Source organism: Microcaecilia unicolor, chromosome 2 (assembly GCF_901765095.1).
Source record: "Microcaecilia unicolor chromosome 2, aMicUni1.1, whole genome shotgun sequence".
In the NCBI taxonomy this organism is placed as follows: Eukaryota; Metazoa; Chordata; class Amphibia; order Gymnophiona; family Siphonopidae; genus Microcaecilia; species Microcaecilia unicolor.
The window spans coordinates 188,543,539-188,558,562 of record NC_044032.1 but is presented as its reverse complement, the minus strand read 5'-3'; the positions used below and the strand labels follow the sequence as shown (position 1 = coordinate 188,558,562).

General features: G+C 43.2%; 1 protein-coding gene across 3 annotated transcripts in view; it reads left to right on the top strand.

Moving 5' to 3' along the window:
• The first annotated feature begins 9,254 nt into the window (after positions 1-9,254).
• Positions 9,255-15,024, top strand: part of MARCHF3 (membrane associated ring-CH-type finger 3) — a 203,206-nt gene continuing 197,436 nt past the window's right edge. The window contains exon 1 of one of the 3 annotated variants that reach the window (XM_030193574.1): positions 9,255-9,391. The gene's annotated coding sequence lies outside the window, so the exon portion shown is untranslated. Of the gene's footprint in view, positions 9,392-9,830; positions 9,987-15,024 lie in introns of those variants that run through there. The other 2 variants (XM_030193571.1, XM_030193572.1) reach the window with 2 other exon arrangements.

Here is a 15,024-nt window from a genome sequence, read left to right as displayed (position 1 = left end):
GAAGGTAATACGTTCTTTAATTGGGAGCCAGTATAGTTTTTTGCGGAGGAGTTTTGCGCTTTCATATCGCGTTTTTCCAAATATAAGCCTAGCTGCCGTGTTCTGAGCAGTCTGAAGCTTCTTTAAAGTTTGTTCCTTGCATCCCGCATAAATTGCATTGCAGTAATCTAAGTGGCTGAGTACCATTGATTGTACCAGGTTGCGAAATGTACCTTAGCAAACAATAATGGGCAGTAATTAGAATTTACTCACACAACTCGCTAAGCGCATTCTATAATGCAGTGCGCCTAAATTCTAATGCACACAGGCAAAAATGGGCGTGGTTACAGGCAGGGAAATGGGCATTTCTTTAGTGATCCAAAATTTACGCTCGTAGTTATAGAATATGGCCTAGTGTGCCTAAATCTGCATGCTGGGATTTACGCCACATTTTCGTTGGTGTTAATAGAGGCACATAGATTTAGGCGCTGATATATTAACTAAGCATATTCTATATACCGCGCCTAAATCTAGGCACCGCTTATAGAATATGCTTGGCATTGATTTTTATGCTGATTTTTTAGGTGCCATATATATAGAATCTCCCCCTTAACACAGTTTAGTAATGGGTCCCAGAATATCTTTTTTTTTTCTGCTCATTTTTGTTAACAACATGCAACAACATAGGATATGTCATTGACATTTCCCATGTCCTTACAAACGACAGTGCATCCCTAGAAATGATGCAGTACGGAATACATAGTTTCAGCAGCAGGAGGGGGGAGGGGGCTCTCTTCAGTGTACACTGGGATTTTAAACTTGCAGTCTAGCAGAGCAGATATTTTTACTTGATTGAACAAAAGGCTGCTCTGAAGTTTATTGATGGAGCCTACCGATGCACTAGGCAATATTTGTTTTGGAAAAAAAAAAAAAACAAGCTAGGTGTCAGATTTCAGACTGCAGTTTATGTAGTTTAGCAATTGCTCATCCTTTGACCAATATTTTAATTTCCTGTAGCTTCAGAAAGGAAACAAAATTCCACACACACACATACACAAAACTGTTGCAAGCAAGACCTTCTGCAGAAAGCACTAGGTGCTGTTATGTGATTCTTACATGCAGGGCTTTTTTTGAGGGGGTACTTGGGGGTACTGAGTACCGGCACCTTTTCCATTGTCTGCTAAAATTGACCCCAAGTTTTAATGAAAGAGCTCAGGCTTTACACACCAGTTCTGTCTTGTCATAGGTTCTGTGACTGGTTGCAGGGGGCCTGGCTATTGTGGGGTGGGTCCCTCAGCGATCACCCCTCCCTTGAAGGGTGGTCTAGCATTTGAGTACCGGTACCTGTTTTGCTAGAAAAAACGCATTGCTTACATGTAAAACATGCAGTTAAAAGCCCATCAGCACTTCTTATAAAAATTCTTTTTTCACCATTTTATTCCTTCCAAAAGCTGTAGGAAACTGAATCCTTGAACAAATTATGAATGTGGGATGCAATATCTCATTAGCAACTAGACACTTGTTAGACTACAGGTACGCCCAACAAAGCTGGTTTTCAGCATAGCCACATGAGATGGGTTTATAGTTACATAAAATTAGTTAAATAAATTTTCAGCACAATTAATCTCACAATTAAAATATGTAATCTTGAGTTAACTGTATTACTTCAAGTTCAGCAAGTTCTGAGTTCTCTATAATCTATCAGAGATAAAATCTATTAATCTACATTACGGGCCCTGTTTACTAAGGTGTGTTAGCGTTTTTTAACGTGCCTACAATTAACACACGCGCTAACCGTATAGGAATATTGTAGGCACCTACACGGTTAATGCACATACATGGTTAACGTGCATTAAAAACGCTAACGCGTCTATAAAGCGGCTTAGTAAACAGGGCCCTTGTGTTAGTTAAAGTGATTAATCCGCAGCCCTAAATAAAATGCATACCATGTGTTAAAACTAATACAAAAATTAAAATTTAAAAGTTCACTTTATTGGCTGCAACACTTGGAGATTAAAAATGATAGTAGCACAACGTGGCCATGTTTCACCCTCAAATGGGCTGCACCAGGGGTAAACAGCCAATGAGTATAGATAAAGGGGCTCATAATCAAAGCAGAAAGAATAAAAAAAAATAGCATAACAAGCAAATATAGGTATTTCTCACAGAAAAAAAAGGTCTAAAGCATATAATCAAACAAAAAAAGGCCAAATTCAATGTTGCTGGAAAGTAGACATTCTTGGGGGGGGGGGGGGGGCATGACATGGATGGTGTTACGTGATGAATGATTTTGGCAATAACAGGTAGCAAAATGAAGTGAAGGTTTGGGAACCACTGGTCTAGGGTAAGGCTAAACCTGTCTTTGGATCCATTTGTGATTTTGCTGAGTTGGAGAATGAAGAGGTGGAAGTGGTCCTTTGTGAGAAATAGTGGAAAGTTGCTGAGTGCTTTGTTGCCTTTTTATGTTTGCCCCAATCTGAACCTTTTGACCCACATATTTCCTACCTTACCTCCTCTGTGTTTCACCTCCTTAACTCCTTGCCCAGACCTACTAGCCCCCCCCCCCCCAGCCACACCCATCCCTTCCTCCGTATATCGCCCCCTTCCCTCACAAAACCCTCCCTGTCCCTAAACCCCCATACCTCCCTACCTGCTTGTCCTCTGTCTCTCATCATTGTTCCTCTTTGTGTCCACTCCCAGTTTGTCACTGTTCTCTGTGCTTTAGCTGTGTGTGTGACAACTGTGTGCTGGTGGTGGGAAAGTGAGGGCTTTGTTCTGTAGCTGTGTGTGTCAGGACTGTTTGGTGGTGGTAGGAGAGTGTTTTGTGCAGCTGATGTGTGACTTATGACTAGGTGCTGATGCTGGTGCTAGGTCTCGCAAGGTGCTGTAGGTGGAGATCTGCACAGTTTGGTACCAAATGGTTTAAACACAAGAGTAGATCGGCAATATTTTTCCTAACAAAAAAAAAAAAAAACAACTAATGTTCTGTCACTTTTTTATACATTCAGTTCAGTTCTGCTGGTAGTACATTGTTGCTTTAAGGCAGGTAAATATTTAGTATGAACTGAAAATAAGGCACTGATTGGCTAATTTTGAAGTTCAGTGTCCTATATTTTTCAGCCGACATTTTGTCTTTGAAACCTTTACTAGGTAATGGCTGAAGTGTGCTGACTCAGTAAATGACAGTGAGTATTATTGTTGAAGTAATTTCTATTTTTATTTTGTTTTAGAGTATGCTATATTTGTTTGATGCTATACTTTTCTACAGTCCTTTAGTCCCTGATGCAACTCTGAGGGTTCCTGGTGAAATGCAGGCCTTTCTTAGATTTGCTGGACAGCAGTTGAGTGTTTCTGAAGAGAGCTCATGAAGTGTAGCAAAAAATGAAGTAATAAAGCTGTTTTTGGACTGCGCTATTACATTTTTTATGCACTAAGCAAATTTTACCGAGAGGTATTTTATGCCAATGATAGTACTAGAGTTGGGTGATAGACTCTTGCTTAGCTTGCTGTGATCCAGTCTGGACTCATTGAGGGGCCCCTTCTACTAAGCTGCGATAAAAAGAGTCCTGCATTAGTGTCAGGGCCATTTTTTTGCCATGTGCTGAGGCCCTTTTTTACCACATATTAAAGGAAAAGCAACATTATTCGGTGAATAGTTCTGACAATCTAATTTGCTCGCCTGAAGGATGAGGCACCGTCAGGAGGTAGGTAGTGAAAAGGCCTTGTGAACAGTGGCGTTCCTAGGGGGGCTGACACCCGGGGCGGATCGCTGATGCGCCCCGCCCCCCCCCCCCGGGTGCAGCGCCTCCCCCCGGATGCAGCGCGGACCCCCCTCCAGTGAAAGGACATCCCCTGTGAAGGAACCCCCCGGGTGCACGCCGCTGAGGGGGTTCCTGTTCCGGGGCAGAGAAGAAGCATGGAACGAATGGAGGACATGTGCGCACGGCACCCCCCCCCCCCCCCAGCGGCGTGCACCTGGGGCGGACCGCACCCACCGCCCCCCCTAGGAACGCCACTGCTTGTGAAACTTTGCTGGGTAGCGCATCAGTGTGACCATGCATGGCATTCAGGCACACGCTATCCAATAGAAATTCGCAGAGCCTTTTCTCTACCCACCTCCTTACAGAGCCACATTCTTCAGGTGAGCAAATCCAATTTTTCATTAGCATTTATGGGGTCACAAAAATTGACTGCTGGGGCCTCATGTTGGAGACCACTGATGCACCATATGGAATTAACCTCAGTCTTTAACATCTACATTGATAAAAGTTTTCCCATCTCATAGCCAGGTTGAAAAACCCAGCGTTCTCCACAGGCTGTATTAAGGCACCAACAAGGAGTTCATGCTGTATAAATGTGACATAATTTATTGGGTTCCTTGATGAGGTGAGCAGCGAAACATGGTCCATGTCAGGACTCTTTTAGAGTTTGGAAAATGGTTTGAACATTGAAAATGTATATGTTAAAGTTTTTTGCTATACAACTATAATATGTTGCAGCTTATTTCAGTTGATCAACTGAAATAAACTGCAACATATTATAGAATTCTACATTTTTGTTGTTGTTTTTTCAACTTTTTGAAGATTTTTTATTGTTTTTTTCCATTGGGTTGTTTTTTTTCATTGATTTGTGAAGACCTGCATATGAAGAAGTACAAGAAGGGGTACAGCCCATCCACTAGAAACTGTGTAAACACTATAACACCACTGAACTAGAAAAATGCTAGATGAAATAACTGACAGGATTACAGAGAATGAAGAAACTGTGATTACCTTGGACATCGCCATTCCAATCAATAAAAAGCCTGATATAAGAAAACTGGAAGCTGTAGTAACAGAAATAAACACAAGAACAGCTTTGCTAATAAAAAAGAATTATTTGATGCCGACAGTTCTATCTAGAGATGAGCAGAAGAACATCAAGTTTCAAGATGTGCAGTCAGAGACCAGTAAAATGTAGCAGAAAGATACAAAAAAAGTCCGCCTGTAGGGCTGATTAAAAAGAACTTCCAAGTGCATCTTGATACATTGCCTGAGTTACCAGCAGGAGTTCTCAACCTAGAGGCAGATGCACTAAAGCTTAATGAGCCTTTAATGACCCTCCAACGAGGAAATTTTGATCCATTGCATGCATCAAAGGGCTTTTACCGTGGAAGCTAGCAGCTAACGAAAACAGAATGCAGATGAGCAATTAGTGTACAAACCCCATTGAAACGAGATGCACTAAACTTTTCCGATTGCCTTTACTCAGGAAAAAGGCAGGAAATCTAACGAGAGGTCTGTACCTCTCGTTAGGGCTGTCTGCTACAAGTTTACAAGTGAAATCTATTTAAAAAAATAACTAGGGGGGCGAAAATGCGCGTCAGGGGCATCCTTTATTGACGTCCCCAGGTCGCCGCTGCTCCCCTCTCCCTCAGCACCAAAAGAAAATAAAATCGGGAGGGGGCAAGGGCCCTGCCTCCCAATCACCAGCCCCACCTCCCAACCACCGGCTCTGGCACAGGCACAGACCGTATAAGTCTGCCCAGCACTATCCTCAACTCCCCACCACCAGCCCTGCCTCCCAACCACCGGCTCTGGCACAGACCGTACAAGTCTGTCCAGCACTATCCCCGCCTCCCAACCACCAGTCCCGCTTCCCACCACCGGCTCTGGCACAGACCTTATAAGTCTGCCCAGCCCTATCCCCGCCTCCCAACCACCAGCCCCGCCTCCCGATCTTGACTAAGCTCCTGAGGATCCATTCCTTCGGCACAGGATTCCTTTATGCTTATCCCATGCATGTTTGAATTCTGTTACCGTTTTCATTTCCACCACCTCCCGCGGGAGGGCATTCCAAGCATCCACTACTCTCTCCATGAAAAAATACTTCCTGACATTTTTCTTGAGTCTGCCCCCCTTTAATCTCATTTCATGTCCTCTCGTTCTACCACCTTCCCATCTCCGGAAAAGGTTCGTTTGCGGATTAATACCTTTCAAATATTTGAATGTCTGTATCATATCACCCGTTTCTCCTTTCCTCCAGAGTATACATGTTTTGTTCAGCAAGTCTCTCCTCATACGTCTTGTAACGCAAATCCCATACCATTCTCGTAGCTTTTCTTTGCACTGCTTCAATTCTTTTTACAGTCACTGGTTATACTTTCTTGAACCCAGATTGGATAATTTCAGCTGGGGTGGCAAAGGAGTGGTAAGGTATTTGTTTGGGGTGGCATTTTCCACCCCATCTCCCTCCCCAAGAGGATCCCTAAATAGAAAGGAGTTGGAATCAGACAAAACTTAAATGACTTCATGCCTAATTGATGTGCTATGATGGGCAGGAGTGGTGTACAGGCCCATGCTGGCAACTCCAGGAGTTGTGAAGGTCAGTGCATTGCAGATTTTTATGTTCTGTGTCCCAAAAATGGCAGAGATATCAGAATCAAGTATGTGGATTTTATACCACATTCATATCATTATGCTACAGTGGGGGAAATAAGTATTTGATCCCTTGCTGATTTTGTAAGTTTGCCCACTGACAAAGACATGAGCAGCCCATAATTGAAGGGTAGGTTATTGGTAACAGTGAGAGATAGCACATCACAAATTAAATCCGGAAAATCACATTGTGGAAAGTATATGAATTTATTTGCATTCTGCAGAGGGAAATAAGTATTTGATCCCCCACCAACCAGTAAGAGATCTGGCCCCTACAGACCAGGTAGATGCTCCAAATCAACTCGTTACCTGCATGACAGACAGCTGTCAGCAATGGTCACCTGTATGAAAGACACCTGTCCACAGACTCAGTGAATCAGTCAGACTCTAACCTCTACAAAATGGCCAAGAGCAAGGAGCTGTCTAAGGATGTCAGGGACAAGATCATACACCTGCACAAGGCTGGAATGGGCTACAAAACCATCAGTAAGACGCTGGGCGAGAAGGAGACAACTGTTGGTGCCATAGTAAGAAAATGGAAGAAGTACAAAATGACTGTCAATCGACAAAGATCTGGGGCTCCACGCAAAATCTCACCTCGTGGGGTATCCTTGATCATGAGGAAGGTTAGAAATCAGCCTACAACTACAAGGGGGGAACTTGTCAATGATCTCAAGGCAGCTGGGACCGCTGTCACCACGAAAACCATTGGTAACACATTACGACATAACGGATTGCAATCCTGCAGTGCCCGCAAGGTCCCCCTGCTCCGGAAGGCACATGTGACGGCCCGTCTGAAGTTTGCCAGTGAACACCTGGATGATGCCGAGAGTGATTGGGAGAAGGTGCTGTGGTCAGATGAGACAAAAATTGAGCTCTTTGGCATGAACTCAACTCGCCGTGTTTGGAGGAAGAGAAATGCTGCCTATGACCCAAAGAACACCGTCCCCGCTGTCAAGCATGGAGGTGGAAATGTTATGTTTTGGGGGTGTTTCTCTGCTAAGGGCACAGGACTACTTCACCGCATCAATGGGAGAATGGATGGGGCCATGTACCGTACAATTCTGAGTGACAACCTCCTTCCCTCCGCCAGGGCCTTAAAAATGGGTCGTGGCTGGGTCTTCCAGCACGACAATGACCCAAAACATACAGCCAAGGCAACAAAGGAGTGGCTCAGGAAGAAGCACATTAGGGTCATGGAGTGGCCTAGCCAGTCACCAGACCTTAATCCCATTGAAAACTTATGGAGGGAGCTGAAGCTGCGAGTTGCCAAGCGACAGCCCAGAACTCTTAATGATTTAGAGATGATCTGCAAAGAGGAGTGGACCAAAATTCCTCCTGACATGTGTGCAAACCTCATCATCAACTACAGAAGACGTCTGACCGCTGTGCTTGCCAACAAGGGTTTTGCCACCAAGTATTAGGTCTTGTTTGCCAGAGGGATTAAATACTTATTTCCCTCTGCAGAATGCAAATAAATTCATATACTTTCCACAATGTGATTTTCCGGATTTAATTTGTGATGTGCTATCTCTCACTGTTACCAATAACCTACCCTTCAATTATGGGCTGCTCATGTCTTTGTCAGTGGGCAAACTTACAAATCAGCAAGGGATCAAATACTTATTTCCCCCACTGTATACTCAAGTCTGTAGCAAGCTCACTCACCATGGTACCCCCCAACTCTTCTGGGGAGGGGGGCTTTCAGGAGGTGGATGGACACACTTGGGGAGGGGAGCATAGGGCAGGCTTTGACAAATTTTCATTACATCTAAGAGCCCGCAGCTAGCACCTAGCTTGGCTTTGCTTTCATATATGTTAAACATCCATAGCTATCCCAGTATGTTTATGATATTGTATTGTAAAATTGGATTCTTACAATAAATTATTTTCTTTGTTATGTATCCTATACTGTTTATTGTAAGCCACATTGAACTCAATCTTGTTTAGGATAATGTGGGATATAGATGTGAGAAATAAATAAATAGAGTAATTAGTTAAGTACAATTGTAGTTTTACTGGATGACTGAAACTAGTTTGGGGGCGGGATTCTTTATGTTTGTAAGACTACTAGGACTTTTTTGGTTTGTTTAACAGTATTTTACATAGCTTATTTATAGGTGGAGGAGGAGGGTAATGATATACAGAAATGTCGTGCCCCCCCCCCCCCAAAAAAATATTTCTGTCTAGGAAAGTCACTGGTTAGAGTTTCCAGTTACATAATGTAACTGCAACATTTTTTGCTGAGTACCGTATAACCAATTTTTGCAGTTTTAATTTCTTCTATGATGTAGCCTGGGACTATGAGTTGCTTTCTTTTTCTTGAGCCAACTGCCTGACCTGTCTTCTGAGTACCCCTGCCTACTCCCTCCACCCTCCCATATCAGAGTTCTGAGACAGGACCCCTCCCTTTTGTGGTGCCTTGGGTGAGTGAAAAATGCTGAGGAAAAAAACCGCCAAACATTTCATAATTTGTAATAAACTAGGATGACTAAAAGAATCGGTATCCCTAACAAAAGTCTCGCAATCATGACAGTAGCCACCACTACATGAATAATGAGCAATCCTAGTATAGGTATGAAATAGCAGCACTAGATCACAGAAAACACTAAAGCGGGAGCCACTAACGGAAAGCGTACAATCTGCTTCCCTTCCACCTCGCGTTTACTGCGGGACTGCTTGAGGTTGAGGAGAGTGAGGGTTAGGCAACTTAGGCACAGCAGTGTCGCAGCGTTTCCAGCAGGGGGCCACCTCCTCCTCCCCTGCGGCTCCGCCCTAGGCGCTCGCTGATTGGCCCCGGGGGGCGCAGTGTACACGTGCCAGGGGCGGGTCTGGTTCTCGAAGCGCTGGAGAGTTGCTTTGCCGGTGTACTGTGAACTGTCTAGGATCTGCGCGAGACAGAGGTGACAGCCGGGAGAGATGCAGGTACCCTGACATTCCTGAAAGCAGGACGCTTTGCAGTTTTCGTTTCTCGGAAGGAGCTACGGCTGAGCGGGGTGAGTTCGTACCGGGCAGCCGGCGGGGGATGAGTTGCACGCTGGCACTCTTGCACACATGCAGCCCCCTGTGAGTTGTCATTAAAGACATGGGGAGGATTGGGATTGGGGGGGCTCGCGTGTGGTTTTGAACTTCTGCTAGGGTTGGCTGCTCATTGCTGTGTGTGTGTGTGTCTGGCTGTGAACTTTACCGGGCAGACAGCCCATCTGTTAAACCAGAACACACACGCGGCATTGGGTGAATGAGCCAGAGCGAAGCGTGTGCTCTGCTTCAGCCAGGGCTCCGTTGATCGCCACGGATGGTCTGTCTGACAGCCAGTACAGCCAGTGACAGATGGGCGGATGGGTTCCAAACCCTAGAAAGCGGTTTAGCAGTTGCATGCAGGGGCGCTTAGTCTGCTGGTGGCACACGGTATGCTTTTCATTACTGTAACAGGCTGCGCGGTTGTCTGTGCCCTGAAGTGTCTGGAGTACAGTTGCTGGCTTTTATTTATTGATGGAGGAGCTCTTGATATGATGAGCAACGCTTGGGAAGCCCGACATGTCAGCTCGGCTGTCTGGCACGGAGCCAGCTGGAGGATTTAGTGGCCTTAACGTGAGTTCCTGAAAAGACTTGCATTGCATGCTCAGAGAAATAGCAAACGTTTTAGCTCTCCTGGTGATGTTGTATTAGTCTGGATTCTGGAAGTCTAATTAGCTGCTTCCATTAATTGTTTGTTTTCATTTGTCTTCAGATCCTTTTTCTCTAACAGTAAGTTTCCCCTTCGCTTATTTTCCTCCTGTTGTAGTGTGGCTTAAATAGGCTTTAATCTGTCCAACCAATGTGTTGTGCCTTTTTAATGCTCTTGACAACTTCTTTTCTGTTAAATCTGCTTCTTTCTCCTCTTAAGGAGATCCATTTCTGGGCAGTTTGCATACTGCTTTGTCCTGGGCACCTGGGGTGATGGCATATTTGTGGCACCGGCCCCATTTACTGTCATCCAGAGAGTTGTGGGAAAGGAGCACTGTTGTTATTTCCTAGTTACAGTCAGATAAACTGAGCTAAATTTGGTCAGGCTCATAGGGAGGCAGTGTGCTTGCATCCCAGGAGTTTTCCTGCCTTTGCAGTTTATTTATAAATGGTTCATATCCTACAATAGCCATCAAAGTTATTTGCAATATAACTTTAAATATGAAAAACACATGAAACTCGCCTGTAGGTGAGCAGGCATCTCCTTCTACTCCTGAGAGCATCCTTGTGAGATAAGATCTAGTGTGGTTGATTAAGGTAGGAAGAATAAATACACTTTTTTTTTAATGGAGCATTAGCGCCTAGTTTCTTTTGTACATATTTCACTTTATTCTGTGTTTCTAGTTGGCAGAGCTTTTCTAGTTGATTCCTAATAATCCAGTGTTAAAGACAGGTTCCCACTACTCCACATAAGTCTTGAAGGAATTAGCATAGTTGATCATGATAACCTCTGCCATGCTGTATTTACATGCACAGTTGACCTAAGGGGCTTCATAATGAAAGCACTGCTCAACAAAGCATTAGAAAACCTATTAATATAAAAGTAATTACTGTGAGAATCCAACAGCTAGTCAAAGGAGCGCTGCCTTGTAAACTTGGCATGTACATGTGCTCTCTCTTCATCTATGCATTCTTGTCATAGGTTCACATATATACAGCATGTACATTTTTATCTCTTCATGTGTAACGGTAGACAGCAATAGACAGTGTCATCCTCAGCAGTCTTTTTTTTTTTTTAATAAAATCAATTCTTGTATACCGCTAATATCCCCCTTCCAGGGGTTCAGTGCAGTTTACATTGTAGGTGAGACAAAAGCCGATAATGTTAGTGTGACGTATGAGAACAATAGAGGCCATTGGTGTAATGCATGAGACCAAAAACATTATAGGAAAGGATAATGGATGATAATAGGAGGTAGAAGTCAATGGATTGTTATGAAGCAGTCTTTGAGAAGAGAAAGGTTTCTAACTTCTTCCCGAAGCTGATAGCTGTTTTCTGTTCTGATGGCAATAGGTAGGCAGTTCCATATTTTAAATCCAAGTACAGGGAATAGAGAGCTGAAAATCTTCTGATTTCGAATTGTCTTTTGAAATGGTGACGCTAGCATCAGTTGTTTGTATAAATCCATATTTTTGATCACCACAACACTTGGGGACCTATATTCAGCCCACAGAAGGCAGCCTGCATAAGTCCCATGATTGGCGCAGATCCCTCCCCCCCCCCCCCAGATATTCCATGCTAGGCTGTTTCTGGCGACTGGCATTGAATATTCAGGTTTATTTTGGTCGCTAGAAAGTTAACCGGCTGTGCCAATATTCAGCATTAAGTAATTAACTTTTTAACAGTGGAAGATAGGCCTGCTATTTAAGCAGTTTATTTTGACCACAGCATAGCTAGTTTGGCGCTGAATATCCATGCCTAACCAGGTAGCCGCTAACCGGGATATTCAGCAGGAGATTATGGTTTGTCTCCCGCTGAATATCCGTGGTTAAGCACTTAAATGCTACTTAACCGGCCAGTTTGGTGTATAATGCCCAGAAGTTCTATCATATCCATAAGCTTATGTTCCCAGTACCACAACCGTGTATTGATCCGTCTGTTGGCTTCTTCCCATCTAGATCCCAGAAGGCAATTAGCTTTTTTAAAATCTTGCCCCTGCCCTATGGAATGCATTGCCTTTGGCCATCCAAACTGAGATTAATTTTAAAAAAAGGACTAAAAGCCTATTTCATTGGCCTTTCCAGATGCCTAGTCTGGAAAAGATTAGCGGTACTATGGCTGGCTGCTTCTACTACAAAAGAACCAGATTTTTCACCTTTTCCCACCCCCTCTTGCTCTTTTGTTTATTAGTGTTTTATTGTAAATAGCTTTGATTTCGTGCTAAAGGAGGAGCGGTATTTATTTATTTATTTATTTATTTGACATTTGTATCCCAAATTTTCCCAACATGATTGGTTTCAATGTGACCTACAGTAACATCAGAGGACAGAATTCTGACAATGAAGGTAGAAAGTCTAGAACATGAGAGAAAACTATATATTGTAAATAGAGGGTCAGGGCTGGGTATTACCCTTTATAACCGACATGTCCAGAGAGTTACACCTTATGCTTCCACGGTTCTTGTTACTTAGAAACAAAGACTCACTGGACACAGCAAGTTGTGGGTTTTTCGCATTTTTCAATGTTGAACATTATTAATATAAAAATTGCCAGGGTTGCAGTCTTCAGGCTGCCTGCTAACCAAGAACCTCCAAGGGTGCTGAAGCACACCCTTCTTAATCTGTGAGAACCTACAAAGGAGACAGGATGAGACTGTATCATTGCAATGAATTGATGGGTTGGATGAACTGGTTGGAAACAGCTGATCATCTGGATGAAAGGTGACAGACTCCGGAGTAACCAGAGGAAATACTATTTCGCAGAAAGGATGTTAAATTTATGGAACGGCCTCCCAGCAAGGTGGTGGAGATGAAGACTGCATCTGAATTCAAGAAAGCTTGGGACAAGGACAGAGGCTCTCTAAGGGAGAAGAAGGGATAGTGGATGGTATGGATAGGTAGAGTGGATCGACCATATGGTCTTTATGTTTCTTCATTTTTCTGTGCTTTTGTGTTACTTCTGAACTGTATCCCCCTAGTCAGTAAGAAGGAGGAACTAGTTCCCTTTTATCCTACTTTCTGAAGAAAAGAAAGATTTGAGATTGCTCTGTACCCTTCCACATCAAATGTTCAGGACAGCTCAGGCAAGGCATGTGAGATTCTGTGAATGGGCATGCACTGGGAATTCTGCATTTCTTTACACTGTGAAATAACAACATGTACATTGTAATGATGTACATGTTGTTATTTCACAGTGTAAAGAAATGTTACATCATTATAATGTACATGTTGTTATTTCACAGTGGACTTTTATACAATAAAAATATATTTAAAAAAAAACCAACAACAACAAGGTAGGCTCACTTTTAGTGGCGTGGAGGAGTAGCCTAATGGTTAGAGCGCCGGAACAGGGTTCAAATCCCAATTCTGCTCCTTGTGTTCTTGGGCAAGTCATTTAATCTTCCATTGCCTCGGGTACAAACTTGGAATGTAAACTCTCCAGGGACAGGAAACATTACCTGAATGTAACTCATCTTGACCTACAACTTAAAAACAAAAAAGTGAGCTAAAGCCAAAATCCCTTCTATTCTTATCTGACAGCAGGTTACCCAGATGATTTCATATCCTGAATAAATTTACATGTACTTTACCTTGATTGGAAAACATCCTTGTGTTCAAGAAATCGATTTTGGGATGTTCATTTGAAAAATAAGTAGGCTAGCAAGATACTTAATTAAATTTAATAGCATACCAACTACTGAAACCTGGCTGAACGAAAAAAGTGAGACACCCTTGACAAATACGTTTGTACCTTGTGGATCATTGTAAAACCGAGTAAACTTTGCTTAAATTCAGAGTTCCTGTTTGTGAGACTTTGGTCATGTTTTATAGCAGAATTGCCACAACCCTTGTCCCCTCCCCCCCTCCTGATTTATAGCACAGCAAGTCCCTGTCCCAGGTAAAAAAAAAAAAACAGATTGTGAGGACAGAGAAAGTACAGACCTTTACCTATTACTCATTTCAAAATGGCAGGAGCAGAGACTATAAACACCACAGTGCATTAGGACAAGCCAAAGGTCTCCTCACTAGGTGGATCTTTTACAAAGGTGCGCTAGCGTTTTTAGCGTGCGCTAAAAATAAGTGTGCGCTAAATGCTAGAGACGCCGATATATCCCTATGGGCATCTCTAGTGTTTATTGTCTGTTAAAAACGCTACCGTGCCTTTGTAAAAGACCCCCTGGGAGCGGTCACTCAGCAGCCCCATTCAAGTTGAAATAATTACTTGCAAACATACTAGATTACTCATCCTACTGTCAAAGACCAGGGCATGGTCTTGGAGAAGAGACGGCGAGGGGAGACATGATAGAGGTATATAAAATAATGAGTGGAGTGGAACAGGTGGATGTGAAGCGTCTGTTCACGCTTTCCAAAAATACTAGGACTAGGGGGCATGCGATGAAACTACAGTGTAGTAAATTTAAAACAAATCGGAGAAAATCTTTCTTCACCCAACGCATAATTAAACTCTGGAATTCGTTTTCGGAGAACATGGTGAAGGTGGTTAGCGTGGCAGAGTTTTAAAAGGGTTAGACGGTTTCCTAAAGGACAAGTCCATAAACCACTACTAAATGGACTTGGGGAAAAATCCACAATTCCAGGAATAACATGTATAGACTGTTTGTACGTTTGGGAAGCTTGCCAGGTGCCCTTGGCCTGGATTGGCCGCTATCGTGGACAGGATGCTGGGCTCGATGGACCCTTGGTCTTTTCCCAGTGTGGCATTACTATGTACTTACAGTACACTTTGATTAAAAAAAAAAAAAAAAAAAACTCACAGTACTACAAACTAGGGCTGCGGAGTCGGTACACCAGACCTTCGACTAATCTATTTTTTTACTGTCCAACTCCTATTGTGTATAGTAAATCTAAAACTAGCAGATCAGTATAATATCCAGAAAACTTTATTGAAGATACCGTGTATAAGACAAATGCCCAACACAGGCCGTGTTTCGCCCAACAATAG